The following is a 17,660-nucleotide window of genomic DNA, read 5'->3' on the forward strand; positions in this document are numbered from 1 at the left end:
ATAGAGAGCATGGTTGTGAGTTGAATATGATGGGATAATCATTTTAAGAAAGAAATTAAGGGATGAGAAGAGGAATTCACTGGGAGAAAGGAAAAGGGAGAGGAAAGATGGGGCAAATTACCTAAGATAAAGAGACATGAAAGAGCTTTTTACAATGGAAGCAAAGATGGGAAAGGTTGAGGGGAGCATGTGAACTTTTCTGTCATTGGAATTGGCTCAAAAAGGGAATAACATACTCAATCAGTTGAGTATAGAAATCTATATTACCATACAGGAATATAGACAGGAAGGGGATAAAAGAAGAAAGGAGGGGACTTACAAAAGTGAAGAAAAATTGGGAGAGGGAGAAGTCAGAGACACTCTTGAGAAAGAATAGGATGAAAAGTGAAAGAGAGTAGGATAATTAGGAGAGAAATAGAATAGAGAGGAATACTAAGCAATGACAAATGTAAAATTTCTCTGATAAAGACTTCCTCTCTCTCTCTCTCTCTCTCTCTCTCTCTCTCTCTCTCTCTCTCTCTCCCTCTCACATATAGATACATACGTATGTATGTATACATATAATGAACTGAGTCAAATTTATAGAAATAAGGAACATTCCTCAACCGATAAATGGTCAAAAGATATGAATAGGCAGTTTTCAAGCAAAGTAATCAAAGGAATCTATGGTCATATGAAAAAAAATGGTCTAAATCACTATTGATTAGAGATATGCAAATTAAAACAACTCTGAGAAACCACCTTATAGACCTATCATATTGGCCAATATGACTGAAGAGGAAAAAGGAAAATGACAAATGTTGGAAAGGATTTGGAAAAATTTATATACTAATGTCCAGTTGGTGAAGTGGCATCCTGCTTCAACCATTCTGGAGAGCAATTTAGAATCATGCCCTTAAAACTATAAAATGATGAATACTTGTTTTATATCAAAGAGATAAAAAACAAAAAAGGAAAAGAACCTCTATGTACAAAAATGTTTATAGCACCTCTGTTACTGGCAACAATGAATTGGAAATTGAAGATATCCATCTATTTGGGGAATGACTGGGCAAGCTGTAATATAAGATTGTGATAGCATACTATTTTGCTATAAGAAATGATGAACAGGATACTCTTAGAAAATCTTGGAAAAACTTCTATGAACTGACACTGTCTTCTTTCACAAAGATTAATATGGAAATGTGTTTTGCATGACTACCCATATATAACCCATATCAAATTGCTTGCCTTCTGACTGAAGGGGAAGGAGAGATAGGGAGGGAGAAAATTTGGAACTCAAAAATTAAAAACAAAATGTTAAAATTGTTTTGACATGTAATTCGGGAAAACAATAAATATTAAATTTAAAAGAAAAAAGAAAGGAATTAAAAAAAAATCAATAAACTTTGTCTATCATCTGACCCGGCACTATTACTGTAGATTACTAGGTCTATAGCCAAAAGAGATCAATAAAACAGGAAAATAATCCATATATACAAAAATATTTAAAGCTGCTTTTTCTGTAGACTCAAGAACTCTGAACTAAGGGTATGCTCACCAACTGAACAAACTATGTATATGAACAATACGTATTATATACCATTGAACAAAAACAACAATGAAAAGAATAGATTCAAAGAAACCTAGAAACACTTTTATGAACTGATGGAAAGTGAACAAAACAAGGAGAACCATTTATACATCAGCAATGACATTGGACAGACAAACAACTTTGCAAGAAGTTAAGTCCTCTCATCAATGCAATGACCAACCCTGATGCCAGAAGACTAATGAAGAAATCTGCTATTCATTTCTTCCTGAAAGGAAACTTATAGGCAGGGATATTTTAAGACTGAAATAAGATAATGAATGAAATGCACTTTGTAAACATAAACGCTATATAAGCACTTGTTGTTGTTGGCAGCAGAAGCAGAAGTAGCAGCCTAGAGCCAACAGGCCTCCAGTCTTTGGTTGACTTCATTTCCTAGACCTTCTTCTGCATTCCTGCCTTAACTCAGGCAATGTCCATGAAACAATATGGCAGTGTTCTGGTAGATGCTTAACAATGAAACTCTCAGGAAAAATGAAAATATGCATACATGCACCTTTAAGTTTAATATTCATTATTCACACTTTCTTAAGTCTAGACAATAAAATAAAAACCAAGTTCTGATTTGTAACAATTGTTCATCTATGTAGCTTAATTGTTCACACTGAAAATTTAACAATGAGCTCGTGCAAGCTTGACTTTCTAGCACATTTCTAGTGACAGGTGTAAGATGCAGAATAAAAAACATATTTTTAGATGTGGATAATGCAAGAATTTGTTTTGCTTGACCATGTATGTTAATTTCAACAGTTGTTTTTTTCTTTTCCAATTGAGAGTAGGAGAGAAAATTGATGTTTATTGAAATTGAAATTGAATTGTAATTGAAAAAAATTACATTCCATTAAAAAAAAATAGCACACAATTAAGATTTAACCCTGAATGTTTTTTTTTAGTAAGGAAATGAATAATAGTAATCATATTGAAATTTAATATAATTAGTTTATCCAAAAGTTAAACCAATATTAATTAATTGCTATAAGGAGACCAAAAGACTGTAAAAAGCACGGTAACCAGCAAGCATTAGACTTACTTGGCACACAGAAATAGAAGAAATGATCAGCCGAGGCAAAACTATGTTAAAATACAAACTCATTTGCAAAATTTTAAGAATGACTTTGGATGTTTAGGGACAATACCATCTCATACATCAGAGAAAAGTAGTGATAGAACTTGTCTAAAAAAACCTTGGAAAGATATGCAACCAGACCAAGTCACCCCAAAGGCATCAAGGATGAAAATGGACTGCAAATAGATGGAAGATGGAAATAACTTGAAATAGGTATTCCCACCAACTGCTTCCTCCCATAAAGAACGGTGCCGATCTTCCCGTTCCGGTGCCCCCAGAGCCATGGCCACCGCCTCGTCGGCCACCTCGGTGACCGCCTCGGCCGCCTCGCCGTCGGGTTCCGCGCCGTCGGGTTCCGCGGGGTTGATGCAGAAGAGCGAAGCCGAGAAGGTGGAGGGCGAGCTGGAGGACGGGGACGACGAGGACGAGCCTGATGAGACCTTGGCCGAGAGACTGTGGGGCCTCACCGAGATGTTCCCGGAGACCCTGCGGTCCGCCGCGGGAGCCACCGTTGACCTCTCCCTCACGGTGGCCCAGAAAATGTACAAGTTCTCCAGGGCAGCCTTGTGGATCGGGGCCACCTCCTTCATGATCCTCGTTCTGCCCGTTGTCTTTGAGACGGAGAAGCTGCAGCTGGAGCAGCAGCAGCAACTCCAGCAGCGGCAGATCCTCCTTGGTCCTAACACGGGGCTGTCCCGAGGGATGTGGGGGGGCCCTACCTGCACTTCCCGGAAAGATTTGGAGAAAATCCGCTACATCTGACTGTGTTGGAGAGCGGAAAGTTTCACGTTCAACTGTTTGCAGACTGTTGGTTATTTGAAATGTTTTTTGTTTGTTCTGGGTTTTGGGGGGCATGTTGAACCATCTTCACACCATGGGCAGAATCCTCCCCACCCCCTCACTAGAAGTGTCCATCTCTTAGCTCTGCCCTCCGCACTGGCTTGAGGGTTTTTCTTCAGTGCTCCTCCTCTGATACAAGGGAATGCAAGGATGCAGTGACCCCCACCTCTGCTCTGGCCTCCCCATCCCCGTTGGTAAGCTGTTGTCAAGGGATTCCTTACCTTTTCCTGGGGAAACTGAAGTCAGCAACCCTAAATACTCCTGACCATTCATTGAGAACTGTCAGGGGAGAATCTCCATCAGACCTAGTGCAAGAAATGTGGGGGTGACAAGAGTCACTGTGAATCTGTGTGTTCTGGAGGCTGGGATGGGGGGCAGAGTGCAAGGTGGAGGAGTCGTGGCTTCCTTCTGGTATGCTGGCTGGTTTTGTTTGCCCTGTAAAGCAATGGTATGAGAAAATCAGCGTTAATGTTTTGTATTAAATATTAAAAATTATTCCAACTCCAAAAACAAATGGTGGAAGCACCATTCTTGTACCTAATATCATTGCATCTGACTGTTAACAGAGATCATAGAAATGGCACTAAAGAGAACACAATAGCTAAACCGTATCAAGCAGTTTAAAACTGCTCTAAGACTTTAGGAGTACTCTATAGAGGAGATACATGCTAGAAGTGCTACAATTGTGAGGGCATTGAGGAATTGATTTAAATGGTATCTAAAGGAGGGAATGATACCAAAGAGAAAGGAAAAAACACTGACAATAGTTTCCTGAAAATGATGATTAAGAAAAGATGAACTCCCTACATATATGGCTACTCTGTCTACACTTGAAAATGGAGATAAGCATATGTATGTATGTGTATATAGACAAAGGAATAATAGTCAAAAACATTGATAAAATGCCTATTATGCATCAGGCACTGTGCTGAGCACTAGGGATATGAAAGTAGGCAAAAGATAGTCCTTTCTCTGAAGGAATTCATCTAATTGGGGAAACAACAACCAAAGAACTATGTACAAACAAGCTAAATGAAAGATCAATAGGAAACAAGAAAAAAGGCACTAGAATTTAGAGAGGTTGGGAAATTCTTGGAGAAGATGGAATTTCAACTGGGACTTAAAGGAAGCCAGAGAAGTCAGTAGGTAGAGATGAGAAAGAAGAACATTCTAGGCATAGGGGACAGCCAGAGAAAATGCTCAGAGCAGAGAGATGGAATATCTTGTTAGTGAAACATCCAGAAAGCCATTGTCTTTGGATATTACAAAATATTATATGAAAGAGACCGTATTTATTCATGAGAGTGGATCAAGGAATAATTCATAGAAGAGGTGGCATCCAGGGTCTTAAATATGGTTAAGGAATTAGCTGGGAGGAGTTGGGTAGAAGAATATTACAAGTAAAGAATATGGTGTGAGCAAAGACCCAGATACAGAATGATGAACATATTTGGGGAGTAGTCTCTACTGGTTGGCTAGGGTGGTAAGTATTTGACTGAAGAGAATGTATAAGATGAAGGGAATAGTGGATAGCTTCAGACTGTGGAAGAGCTTGAATGCTGGACTCAGTCTTGACTTAATTAGGCAGATTATGAGGAACCCTATGGGTTCCATAATTCTTTAACATTCATATGACTGATTACTTTTCTTCAACCTCCTTTTTAATCTGGCTCCCGTCTTCTTCTTGGATTTTCTCGTGTTTATTTTTTGTGCCTTTTCTTGCATCTCAATCTTTCTAGCCCCCACATCTCTTTCTGCACCCAAGCTTCTATTAAACTGTGTCCATGACAACTGTCTTTACATAAAGATGAAGGGAAGAAAATGATTATATTCTCATGGGTAGCCTTTTTTCCTCTTTAACTGCTTCCAAATAAAGAATTGTATGAAATAAAGAAATCACCAGAATGAATTCACTGAATCAACACTATTTCAAGACTTAGCATAAATTTTTCTTTAAAAAAATGTATATTTTGGCTCTTTAGAGTATTTGCCATTGAAGTTCATGATGACTAGTTACAAAAGTGAAAGGGAGCTGAAAACAAACTTGAATAGAAATCTACTATATAAAAAACATGGCATTCCTATTCCTGGAGGGCCATTGGATTCATCAGATTGATTTACAGCTAAAGAAAACTAACCGAAAGACCATCTAATCTAACCTCCTCATTTTACAGATGGGGAACTTTAATGTAATCACACTTGTTATAATTTAGGAAATCTTCCACTTTACATGAGCATTTAGTAAGTATTTATTCTGTCAGACACTGTGCTAAGCTAAGAGGATAAAGAGGAAAAAAGTAAAAAAAAAAAAAGGAATCCTTAATCTTAAGCAATTTATATTCTAATGTGGGAAAGTGTGTGTGTGTGTGTGTGTGTGTGTGTGTGTTTCTGTATCTGTATGTCTGTGTGTGGGTATCCCTGAGAGGGCAAATTGCTGACTCTATGTCATATGCATATTAACAGGCAGAGCAAACACTTGAACATGTTTCTGAATTCAAATCCAATGTGCATTCACTGTATCATGTTCCCATGGAGGGTGACTTATTTTCATTACTTTTAAGGATTTTAAATTTAAAAAATTGTTTTGGGAATAGCTTTATTTCTCCTTACCTCAACTGATGGAATCCCTAACAATTGAATTATTTCCTAGCTTCACATTGCTTCACATGTATGATAACCTGTCAATTTCTGATGTTAAATCACCAAAGAATTACCCATTTTCTTGCTTTGATTTTTTAATATGATAGCATTTATAGAAGCATTTCCAATAATATTTGGGTGAAACAAGGATTTCCATTATCAACATTGTTATACAATATTGTATTAGAAATGTTAGCTTTAGCAATGAGAAGAAAAAGAAATTGAAGGAATTAGAATAAGCAAAGAAGAAAAAGAACTATTGCTCTTCGCAGATGATGTGATGGTATACTTAGAGAATCCTAGAAAATTAATTTAAAAAGCATGAAATAACTGAAAAAACTATTGAAATGATGCCTGATATAGAATATACACTTAAATATGCTTATTGATTGATCATAATAGGATAAAATGGAAGATTTTATTATAAATTATAACAAATATAATCATTTTTTGAATTTTTAGATGTTTATTTATTTTTAGTTTTAAATATTCATTTCTATAATATTTTGAGTTCTAAATTCTAGAGATGTCTCTTCTGCCTGCCTTTGAGACACACAATGACCACACTTGGCCTCCTTCCCTACATATGGTGCTCTCTTCTCTTACTCATACATGTACATACATGTATTTATGCACTGCATAGTCTGTGCATATATGTGTGTGTGTGTGTTTCTTGTTGTTCAGTCATTGAGTCACATCCAATTCTTTATGAGCCCATGCCAATGCTGTCCCTGGGATTATCTTGGCAAAGATATTGGGCTACTTTGCCATTTCCTTCTTCAGGGGAATAAGGCAAGCAGAGGATAAATGACTTGCCAAGGGTCATAAAGATAGTAAGTATCTGAGGCTTGATTTGAATTCAGTTCTTCCTGGCCCCAGGCCCAGCACTCTATGCACTAAGCCATGTATCTGCCTCCATATCTATAAATCTATATGTAGGTATGTATATTTGTGTGGGTGAGCATGTGTGTGTGTGTGTGTGTATGTATGTATGTATAAAAGAGATTGAAGGAAACCTTAGAATAGAGAAGGTACCAGCACCTAGGGAAACTGACAGAAAAGACTTCCTGAAGAAGGAAGCCAGGGATTCTAAAAGGAGGCAGATGTAAAGACAGAAAACATTTGTTTTATAAAAACAACTAGTTCAATGGCTTGGCAGTGAAAGATGGAATGTTATATGCAAGGAAATAGAACAACAGGATCATAAAGTGTATGAGGAGAATAATATTTAAGAAGCCTGGAAAAAAGGAGAGAGATTTAAATTCCAAACATGGCAGTTTATATTTGATCCTGAAGATAACATAGAGCCACTCGAGTTCCTTGAGCAGGGGAGTGATATTGTCAGAATTACATGACTTTGGCAGCTATAGGAAGGATGGATTGGTGAAGGGAGATGCTTAAGGCAGGGTGAAAAGTTACAAGGCTTTCACAATAACTTGGATGAGAGATGATAAGAGCCTGAAGTAGGTGGGTAGTTGTATGAATGGATATGAGAGATGTAAAGAAAGAAATTACAAGATTTAATGATTGATTTCATATACTGGGTAAGTGAAAAAGAGGAGTCCCAGATAACACCGAGGTCATAAACCTGAGTTATTGAGAGGGATGGTGATGTACTTGTCAGTGATAGGGAAGTTTGGAATGGGGGTAGATCTGGGGGATGTGATAATTAGTTTCATTATGGATATGATGAGTTTGAGATACTAAGGGACACACAATATGAACTGGTACTCAGAGGATGAGCTAGGGCTAGATATTTAGAACTGCAGGGCTTCTGTCTTCTTAGGGTTGTTGTGAGGACAAAATGAAATGAGCTTGGCAAGCACCCTATTACATTAAAAATAATAATGATAAGGCACTTAATAAAATTTTGTTGGTTTGTGAGTATACATACATACACATATATTATGTAAAGGAGGAGAGAGAGAGGTGATAATCATCAATATAGAGAGCATAATTAAATCTTGAACCATGAGAACCAATAAAATCACTACCAGGTATATCCAAAAAAAAACGTATAAGGCCTAGGATAGTCTTGAGGAATACACATAGTTAATAAGTATGACATGGATAAAGAGTCAACAAAGGAAACTGAAGAGCCATCCCACAGGCAGAAGATGAACCAAGAGAGAACAGTGTCACAGAAAACTGTTTTTTTTTAAAATCAGGATAATTAGGATGACCACAAAGCCAAATGACTAGGGTTTTCTTCTGTCCAGTTAATAATTCAAACCTTTTTTATTTTACTTGCATCTTTATTGACGATTTCTATATTCCTTTCACTGATTTGCCAAAGACAATGAAGTTTGTTTTTAATTTTTTGAAGTTCAGAACCATAAACTGGAGACAAATTTAGGTTTCCATTAAAAAAAAAAAAATCTTACCCAAATCTCCTTGAGATTTTTCAGACATAGTGAGTTAACCCACCAAAACACATACATCTTCAGTATTTTTTTTTTCAAAATTTTTATTGCACAATAAAGGTAAGTTGGATATGGAGAGCATTCTTCTTAGCCACCTCTTTTTATTTCAATGAGATTTCATTAAAAAGTGATTTGATATTGTCCAGGTGGGTCATTATTTGCAAGTAAATGCCTTTGTTATTGTCTATTGCTAAAGGTTTTGAATGACTGAGAGGGAAAATTGGGTCAATTTGTTAAATGGCCTCTAAAACTTCAGAGATACTAGGGATTTGCTCCTTAAAATTTATTACAACTATCGATTCAATTTTCACTTGTTGAATAAGGTTTCATAGGTTGAATAAGGAACTGCATCAAGGAAATAAATAATTGACAGAAGAGGCAAGCAAAACACATATAGAGAAAGAGGAATAATAGGCAGCCTGAAGTCTGCACCAGTATCCACAAAATGTATAAAAGCACGTAGGAGGTGATATGCATGTTGGGTGTCATATGCTAAAGAATTATGTGAGAACTTGAAGAGGAATCCCACATGATAGTAAGATGTATGAAATCTGAGATTTGTCCTAATAAAGATAATATATCAGAGACCCATTAAAGAATTTTCCATGTCTGTGTAGCCTGTTTACTAGCCCACAAGGATGTAAATACAGTGCCTGCCTTCAAGGATCTTACGTTTTTCTTAAGGAGAGAGATACTACATATAAACAACTCAATAAATATAAAGTAATTTGAAAAGAAAGAAAGCACTAAAAATTGGGGGACCAGAAAAAAACTTAATGAGCTGAGCCTTGAAGAAAGAAAATTAATCAGAAAGTGATGGATGAGGAGAAAGTACATACTAGGCCTGCATGAGTGAACAGAGGCAGGAGATGAAATATCCAGTTTGGAGATCAGCTGATAAGTCAGTTTGGATCAGGCAAAGGTTATGTGAGGGGAATGAGATAAAATAAGTCTAGCAAGGAAAATTGGAAACAGATTTTAGAGGGCATTTGAGGCCAGACTAAGGCATTTTTATTTTATCCTAGAGGCAACAGAAGACTACTGAAGAATTTTGAGCAGGCAGTGATATGGCAGGACTTGTGCCTTACGAAGATTATCCTGTCAGCTATATGGAAAATGTATTGGAGAGAAGAAAAGACTAGAAATGGGGGTGGTGTCAATTTGGAGACAACTGCAGAAATGTCAGTAAAGAGAGATAAGGATCTGAACTGTGGTGGTGACAGTGTAAATAGAGAGGAGGCTAGTTTGACAGATGTTGAGGAAACAACTTATTGGATATCATTGTGGAAGGAGGCAGTCAAGGTTGAATCCAAGGTTGTAAAGTTAGATAACTGGAAGGTGAATTAGGTTAAGTTTGACTTTTCTGGACTTCCTCTTTTTAAAGACTTCTTTTTCTGACATAGCTCAAATTTCAAGCTATCTCTAATGGTCATAATTTCCCCGCTGGTTTCCCAGTTTTGTTCAGACTTCCCCTTTACTCAGAATGTTTCAGGTTTCTTCCTTGTAATGAAAACATATTCATCCATATAATTTCTATACTATTGTGAACACTACTGGGCAAAAAAAAAAAAAATGATGAGCAAGAAAGTTTCAAAAAAAACCTGGAAAGACTTATATGAACCTATGTAAATGAAGTGAGTAGAAGCAGGAGAACATTGTACATGTAATGTACAATGAACTGCAAAATTTTAAGTATGATTGACTGTGAAAGACTTAGCTATTCTGATCCAGACTGATACAAGACAAAAAAACAAAACAAAACAAACCAACCTATAGTGAAGAATGCTATCCACTTCCAGAGAGAGAGCTAATGAACTCTGAATGCAGATCAAAGCATACTTTTTAAACTTTCTTTGTTTTTCTTGTTTTTATTTTGTCTGTGTTTTCTTCTGCAGCATGCTAATAGGGAAATATGCTCTGTATGGCTTCATTTGTACATTCAGTTTCAAATTGCTCGTCTTCTCAAGGAGGTAAGGGGGCAGGAGAGAGAGAGAAATTTGTGAACTCAATTTTTTATATGAGTGCCAAAAAAAATACACACAATTGTGAAAAATTAATGAAATAAAATATATTAAATTTAAAAAATAAAATGAAATTATTTTCTCCTCTATGAGTCTTCTGCCACCGTCTTACAATCCATGGAGAAATAAAGATAGACATCAGAAATGAGTATAACTAGAAGCCAGAAATAGTATTAAGCATTTTTAAGTGGTGCTAATTTCTCCTTTTCAGGTATGGGAACAGCCTGCTTATCTGGTGTCTGAAGTCCAGTCCAAGTTCAGCAAGATTCATCAAGAGGATTGCCACAGCGTGATAAATATTTCAAGTCATAGAAGCTCAGGAAGACAACTTCCCAATTACAGAATGGTTGCCATCTGTGTCAGTGAAGGAATTTTGAACGCATCACTGATCTTGAAGTACAATTAAGGATTTTTTTTTACTTTCTAGATAAACATTGTCTACATTTACTTAGCAATTTACATGTGTTATTTCATTCTATCCTCACAAAAATAATCCTGTGAAGTCATAGGTAGTAGTAAAAGTACCATTTTCCCCATTTTACAGAAAAGGAAATTACTATTTGGAGATTCTGAGTGACTTGCCTAAGGACACACTTCTAAAAAGAAGCAAAGCTCTTACCAAATATCAGACTCCTCTACTCTTTCTTCTCTACCACACTGTCTTTCAAATGAAGAAGGCAGTACCCAGTCTTGTAGAGGAGTTTTCCCCTACTGTGAATGAGAAGGCTATATCTTCCGATAGTTTTCTTCTGAATGAATTAATTTCTGCTTTTAAGGTAGTAACGCTAGGGGAACTTGGCATTTAGAGAAATCCTTTAGTGAATTATCTTTATTAAACTAATGAATCCCTTTGCATTATGAATAAGCACTCCACTAGATGTTTTGTACATTCTTATTTCTGTACATTCACTTTTCTTAAAATCATATGCAGCATTGTGCCTGATTGTCAAGAAACTAGTAATACTCAGAAGAAAAAAAAATTCACTTTCAGGACAAATAATAACTAATATTTATAAAACACTTCAAAGTTTAAAATCGTTCCTCATAATAATCCTATAATATTGAATTATTTTAATTCCTGTATATAATTGAAGCTGAGGGATTAAGTGAATAGAAAACCACTACTATAATATAGGTAGAAATTTTCATTATTAAGTATGCTTGCTTTGATCTCTTATGTTCACATGCCTTAAGGTTTTTCTTCAAATATTGCTGATGTAAGCACTCAGTTTTTTGACCATTTGAAATATTCTTTAAAATAAAACAACTAAATTTTATTTTTTGTTTTCGCTAAAAAGTAATGAAAGCAATTGTCATTTGATGATCTGAGATGAAAACTGCTTAAAGGCATTCATTTAGTTCAAACTGGTATCACTTTAATTATTACCGGTTTTAATTTATCACTTTATTGTATGAAGCAGGGCTACTGCTAGGGGCTTGAGATATGCATATAATTCAAAATGATTCTAGAACTTCTGTTTGCTTTCCATGCCCACATCAATCAAAGCAGATGGATCAGTTTTTCATGGCATTCCGAAGTCTAATAAACAAATTTTATTTAACCTGGAGAGTCTTTGAGATTCAAATTTGAGATTCTCTTTCCCCAAAATGGCTGACATCTGATAGATTCATTTGGTTTCTGGATTGTGATGAAAGTGACATGATAGCTAAAGGCTTATTCCAGGAATAAAATGAGAGATTCTTTAAAAAACATAAACTTCTACTTATTCTAAACTCATCTTTTTTTTTTTTTTTATGTGAAGAGTTTCCTACAGACTCCCTGAAAGTATTTGTCTTCTAGCTTAGAGGTGCTAACCAGTAATGTTTTTGCATTTTAAATGAAATTATCACAAGATAGCAAAACAAAAAAAAGTGGAATGTTTCCAGAATTGGATATTTTGTGAAATGGAATGTGCTGGCTAATTTATGACTAATATGAAAACAGTTTTGGTAATTATCCTTGTTGTTGAATATCTTTCAAAAATATAGCAGTTCCCATTCATTATGATTCTTATAGATTTAAAGATAATTTAATGTCTATTTGATGCCTGGGGAACTTGTAATCTTAAAATGAAGTGTGAAAGTGAATTATGATTACTATCATCTTTTAATTTCTTAAAAAAGAAAATTTTAAATTTATTCACATTGGTCAGAGGAAGGGAGGGAGAAAAGGAGAGAAGGAAGAATGAATGGAAGGAAGGAAAAGAGATACCAAGGGAGAGTCAGAAATCTATTTGTTCAACCATGAAAAGAAAAATAATAATTTAATAACAGGTACTATTTCTAGTCTGACGGTTTGGAAATTGTGTTGGAAGTGGGGAAACAGCCTGCTTACTCACATGGATTCTTCTAAGAAAAAAGTTATAAGGAATGAGTGGTTGTCAGTGAGTCACAGAGGCAACTTTACCTGTATACATAAGATAAAGACAAAGAGTATAACAGTTCAACTGAGGGATACCACCTCCATTGACCATACTCTAAGTTGGCATATCTTGCAATATGGAAGCTGTTTTGCTGCTTTGAATATTCAAGAAAAGACAGTTGATCAAATTACATCTCTACTAGCTAGCAGGGTCATGACTAACAAGATGTTACATGAGCAGAGTAATAAGGAGCACTTCAGGAAACAATTCTTCTGGGATATATCTCTTGGCTTTGTCTTCTTTTCCCATCTTACAAATCAAAATATGAGTTGGATTTAATGAACTATTTGTAGTAGTAAGCAACCCAACATACATGCGGGGAGGGGCTGCTATCAGAGGTTCTTAGATCTGCATTCATAAAGGAAAGCAACTTTCAAGGGATTAGCAATCACTTTAATCAAGCAAATATATCATTCCTTTAACCAAGTACACATATCATTCCGTTAGTTCAGGGAGTCAGCACCCTGAATTTCAAAGAAAATACAGAGAAATCAGAAGACTAAGAGACATGGCTTCATCGTGACTTCAACAGACAATTGGACCCCAACTGTCTGATCATAGTTACCACAGAGGGAAGCACAACATGTGGGTTCTCAAAGCTGGGGGGGGCTACTTTAATGGCTTCCCCAGATTCCTCATGTGGCACTGAAACCTTCTTGCCAAAACTAAGCCCCAAAGTAAACCCTCAACTTAGAGTATTTATACCTTATTTAGAGCCAGGGGTCAGCACAACCCTTTGATCCAGTGACTCAAAAGAAAAAACAAAAGGTACTTAGGACCCTCCAACAAAACAATTCCTCTAATCAAACTTCCCAGGAAGATCAGGCTCATTAAAAAAATTAACAATACAATAGACACACTGTTTGGAATTAAAGAAACTGTTTCTGTACTTCACTCCTTATACTCTTGATTTACAAAGGCAAGACTCAGTCACAGGCACTTGATTATACTAAAACAAAAGCAGTGAAAGATCCTATTTTGATTGCCATCACACTATTAATTGATTCAATTGAAGTCATAGAATCTTAATGTTAGCAGGATGATAAACAGGAGAAGAGATGATACAGGATCTGAGATGATTTAGTCAATCAGGTCTTGAGCATAGAGCTTCTTTTGCATTAACCTTATTTGTACCTGAAGCACTTTGTACTCTGGTACATAGTAAGTGCTTAAAAACATTCATTGATTGACTGTTTGTTTACAGTACCACCTAATATGGGTCACTCATTTCTCTGGCTGAGCACAACCAAGAACATCAGTGTCTGTTTTTTTTGATAGTTGGGATTATTAGAAAATTTATCCTCATACCAAATATTATGATTTGAATCAATATTATATTGAATTACAATTTTCCTGATGGAAGCCTCTACTTATAACTTCTGATTATACCCTTTAGGGTTAAGAAGAACACGTTTTGTTATGGCATATGCACCTTTAATTACTAGAAGATAATTATCAAGTCCTCCTGTATTTTTTCTACTTCAAGTTAACCATTTCTATGTCCTTCATCAGATCCTCATCTGACATTGTTTACTAAGTGATACTTTTTTCAAGAATAAATGGTTTCTTGAATGAGTTCAACCATATTGTCTCAGACTATTTGGTAAATGTGAATGCTGTTCAAAGATCATTGGATGATGTCTTGACTTGTGCATGAATTGTATTTAAATGAGATCGAGCTGCACGAAGTCACCAGACTCATTCTCTCTTTCTGTCATTGAAATCCAGTAGCACGACCAGGATATAGTGGATGACCTTGGTGTCTTTGATGTATGACCAAGCTCTAAGTGCTCCACAATGCTTGCTTCAGCCATGTTTATGACTACTGAAACAAATTATTCTCATCCACTTATTTCACAGGGAGAAGTCTTCACATGCTTGGAGTAAACATCCCTCTAACTCACAGATGGGTTTGAGTCCTGTTGATTACCCTCAACTTGGTTTAGCTGGTTTTCCTGTGGTGTGGTCAGTGCACATGATACAGCTTTTTGGAGCATCAGGTAAAAGTTGGGTGACAGGTGGACAGCAAAGATACATGAGCAGCCCTGAAAAGGACTTGGCAAGCCTACAGACCAGAGGTGCTAGCTTTCCTTGAATGCCTCATATATCCTAAATATGGATAAATAGAAGAGAACTATTATTGACATGAGCATTTGCTATTCCTTGAAAGAGATGTCATCAGCAAAGTTTCAATGATACTTCTAGGTGATTCTTAAGACCTTTATTGTTAAAAATCAGTCATTATAGCCACATTTCTAGATTTAACCAGAATTTTTGGCCTGGCCCTTACAATGTTCAAGGGATCTTTTAATGATATGGGCCAGCACAGGTAACTTCTTTGTCTTAGCCCATTCAATAAGCTTTGATTCTACAGAAAGAAAAAAATAAATGAGCTCCACAATCAAAGAAAGCCTAGATCTGACATTTGGAATCTATATTGTAAATGCTTTAAAAGAAATATCGCCTGACCAAAAGTTGGAATTGTGTTATGTGATATGAACTATGTTAAAAATGAAAAATTAAATTGGATTGATTGTTCATGTGGCTCAGCTTAAAGAATCTGGTGGTAGGGAGCAGCCAATCTAAACCCCAGACCTGAGTGACATCCCCTCCCCACCCAAAGCCCAGGGGAACCAGGCAGCTGAGTCTAATCTCTTAACAAAGGATTCAGAAGTCAAGTAACTGCCTGGGAAAATGCCCAAAAAAAGGGGAAAAAACAACCATTGAAGGTTACTTTTTTGGTGAATACGTGTCTCCTCCCATCCTTTCAGATGAGGAAGAACAAGGCTTATTGTCACAGAAAGTTAAGACCCCTGCCTCTAGGGTCTCCAAAGTGAACTTAAATTGGGCTCAGGCAATGCAAGAACTTGAAAAGCGAGTTAGCACCCTGCTAAAGGAGAATCAAAAAGAAAAAAATACTGAGGAAAATAACACCTTTAGAAAGAGGCTAACTTGATTGGAAAAAGAGGTCCAAAAAGCCAATGAGGAGAAGGAGGCACTAAGAAATAGAATTAGCCAAATGGAGGAGAAGTTTCAAAAGCTCACTGAACAAAATAATTCTCTGAAAGAGAGAATTGAGTTCAGGGAAATGAATGACTATGAGAGAAACCAAGCAGTTAGAAAACAAAACCAAAAGCTTGAAAAAAATAGGAGATAATGTGAAACATCTCATTGGAAAAACAACTGACCTGGAAAATAGATCCAGGAGAGACAATTTAAAATTTATGAGACTACCTGAAAGCCATGATCAAAAAAAGAGCCTAGACATTATCTTCCATGAAATTATTGAGGAATACTGTCCTGATATTCTAGAACCAGAGGGCAAAATAAATATTGAAAGAATCCACCTATCACCTCCTAAAAGAGACCTGAAAAGAGAAACTCCTAGGAATATTGTGACCAAATTTCAGAGTTCCAAAGTCAAGGAGAAAATATTGCAAGCAGTTAGAAAGAAACAAGTTGAGTACTGTGGAAATACAATCAGGATAACACAAGATCTGGTAACTTAAGCATTAAGGGATCAAAGTGCTTGGAATAGGATATTCCAGAAGTTAAAGCAACTGGGATTAAAATCAACAATCACCTACCCAGCAAAACTGAGTGTAAGGGAATAAATGGTCATTCAGTGATCTAGAGGACTTTTAAGTATTCATGTTGAGAAGACCAGAACCATATAGAAAATTTGACTTTCAAACACAAGAATCAAGAGAATCTTGAAAAGGTAAACAGGAAAGAGAAATGATAAAAGACTTTCTAAAGCTGAACTGTTTACATTCCTACACGGAAAGAAAATATTTATAACTCTTGAGACTTCTCAGTATTTGAGAAGGTGGAGGGATTGTACATACATACACACACACACACACATACACACACATATAGACAGAGAGTAAAGGCTATGTTTAATCAGGAGAGATGAAAAGGAAGAGAGGGAAAGTGAAGCTACTCTCTCCTCATATGGCTTAAGGAGGGAATAATGTGCTCACCAAATTTGGTATGAAAATCTATCTTATACTACAGGAAAGTAGGGGAGGAGACAACAAGTAGAGTGAGGGAAATGATAGAAGGGAGGGCAAATGTGAGAAGGGAGTAACCAGAAATAAACACTTTTGGGAAGGGACAAGGTTAAATGAGGGAATAAAAAAATAAAGGAAGATAGAGTAGGTTAGAGGGCAATATAGTTAGTATTATACAACGTGATTATTATGGAAGTCTTTTGCAAAACGACACATATATAGCCTGTATTGAATTGCTTGCCTTCTCAGTGGGAATGGGAAGGGAGGGAGAGAGGGAAGGAAGGGGGAATTCAAAGTATTAGAAATGAATGTTGAGAGTTATTATTGAATATAACTGGGAAATAAGAAACACAAGTAATGGGGTATATAAATTTATCTTGCCCTACAAGAAAAGAGAGAAGATGGGGATAAGGGAAGGGTGGGGTGTGATAGAAGGGAGGGCTTATTGAGGGAAGAGGTAATCAGAATGTAAGGTAATAGGAGGTGGGAGGAAGGGAGGGATAGGGAGACAAATTGGACATGTTACAAAGTGATGTAAAAGTAATTAGTATTAAAACAACTGACTGAATTAATTACTGAGACTAAATCTGAGGCATCTTTAGTTTAGGGAAATGAATTTTAGTCTAAGTCTCCTAGAGGC

At 36.3% G+C, this 17,660-nt stretch overlaps 1 pseudogene; it reads left to right on the plus strand.

Moving 5' to 3' along the window:
- The first annotated feature begins 2,894 nt into the window (after positions 1-2,894).
- On the plus strand, positions 2,895-3,994 carry LOC140503049 (mitochondrial import receptor subunit TOM22 homolog pseudogene; annotated as a pseudogene).
- Positions 3,995-17,660: the final 13,666 nt, after the last annotated feature.

The sequence above is a fragment of the Notamacropus eugenii genome, chromosome 5 (genome assembly GCF_028372415.1).
Source record: "Notamacropus eugenii isolate mMacEug1 chromosome 5, mMacEug1.pri_v2, whole genome shotgun sequence".
Taxonomy (NCBI): domain Eukaryota; kingdom Metazoa; phylum Chordata; class Mammalia; order Diprotodontia; family Macropodidae; genus Notamacropus; species Notamacropus eugenii.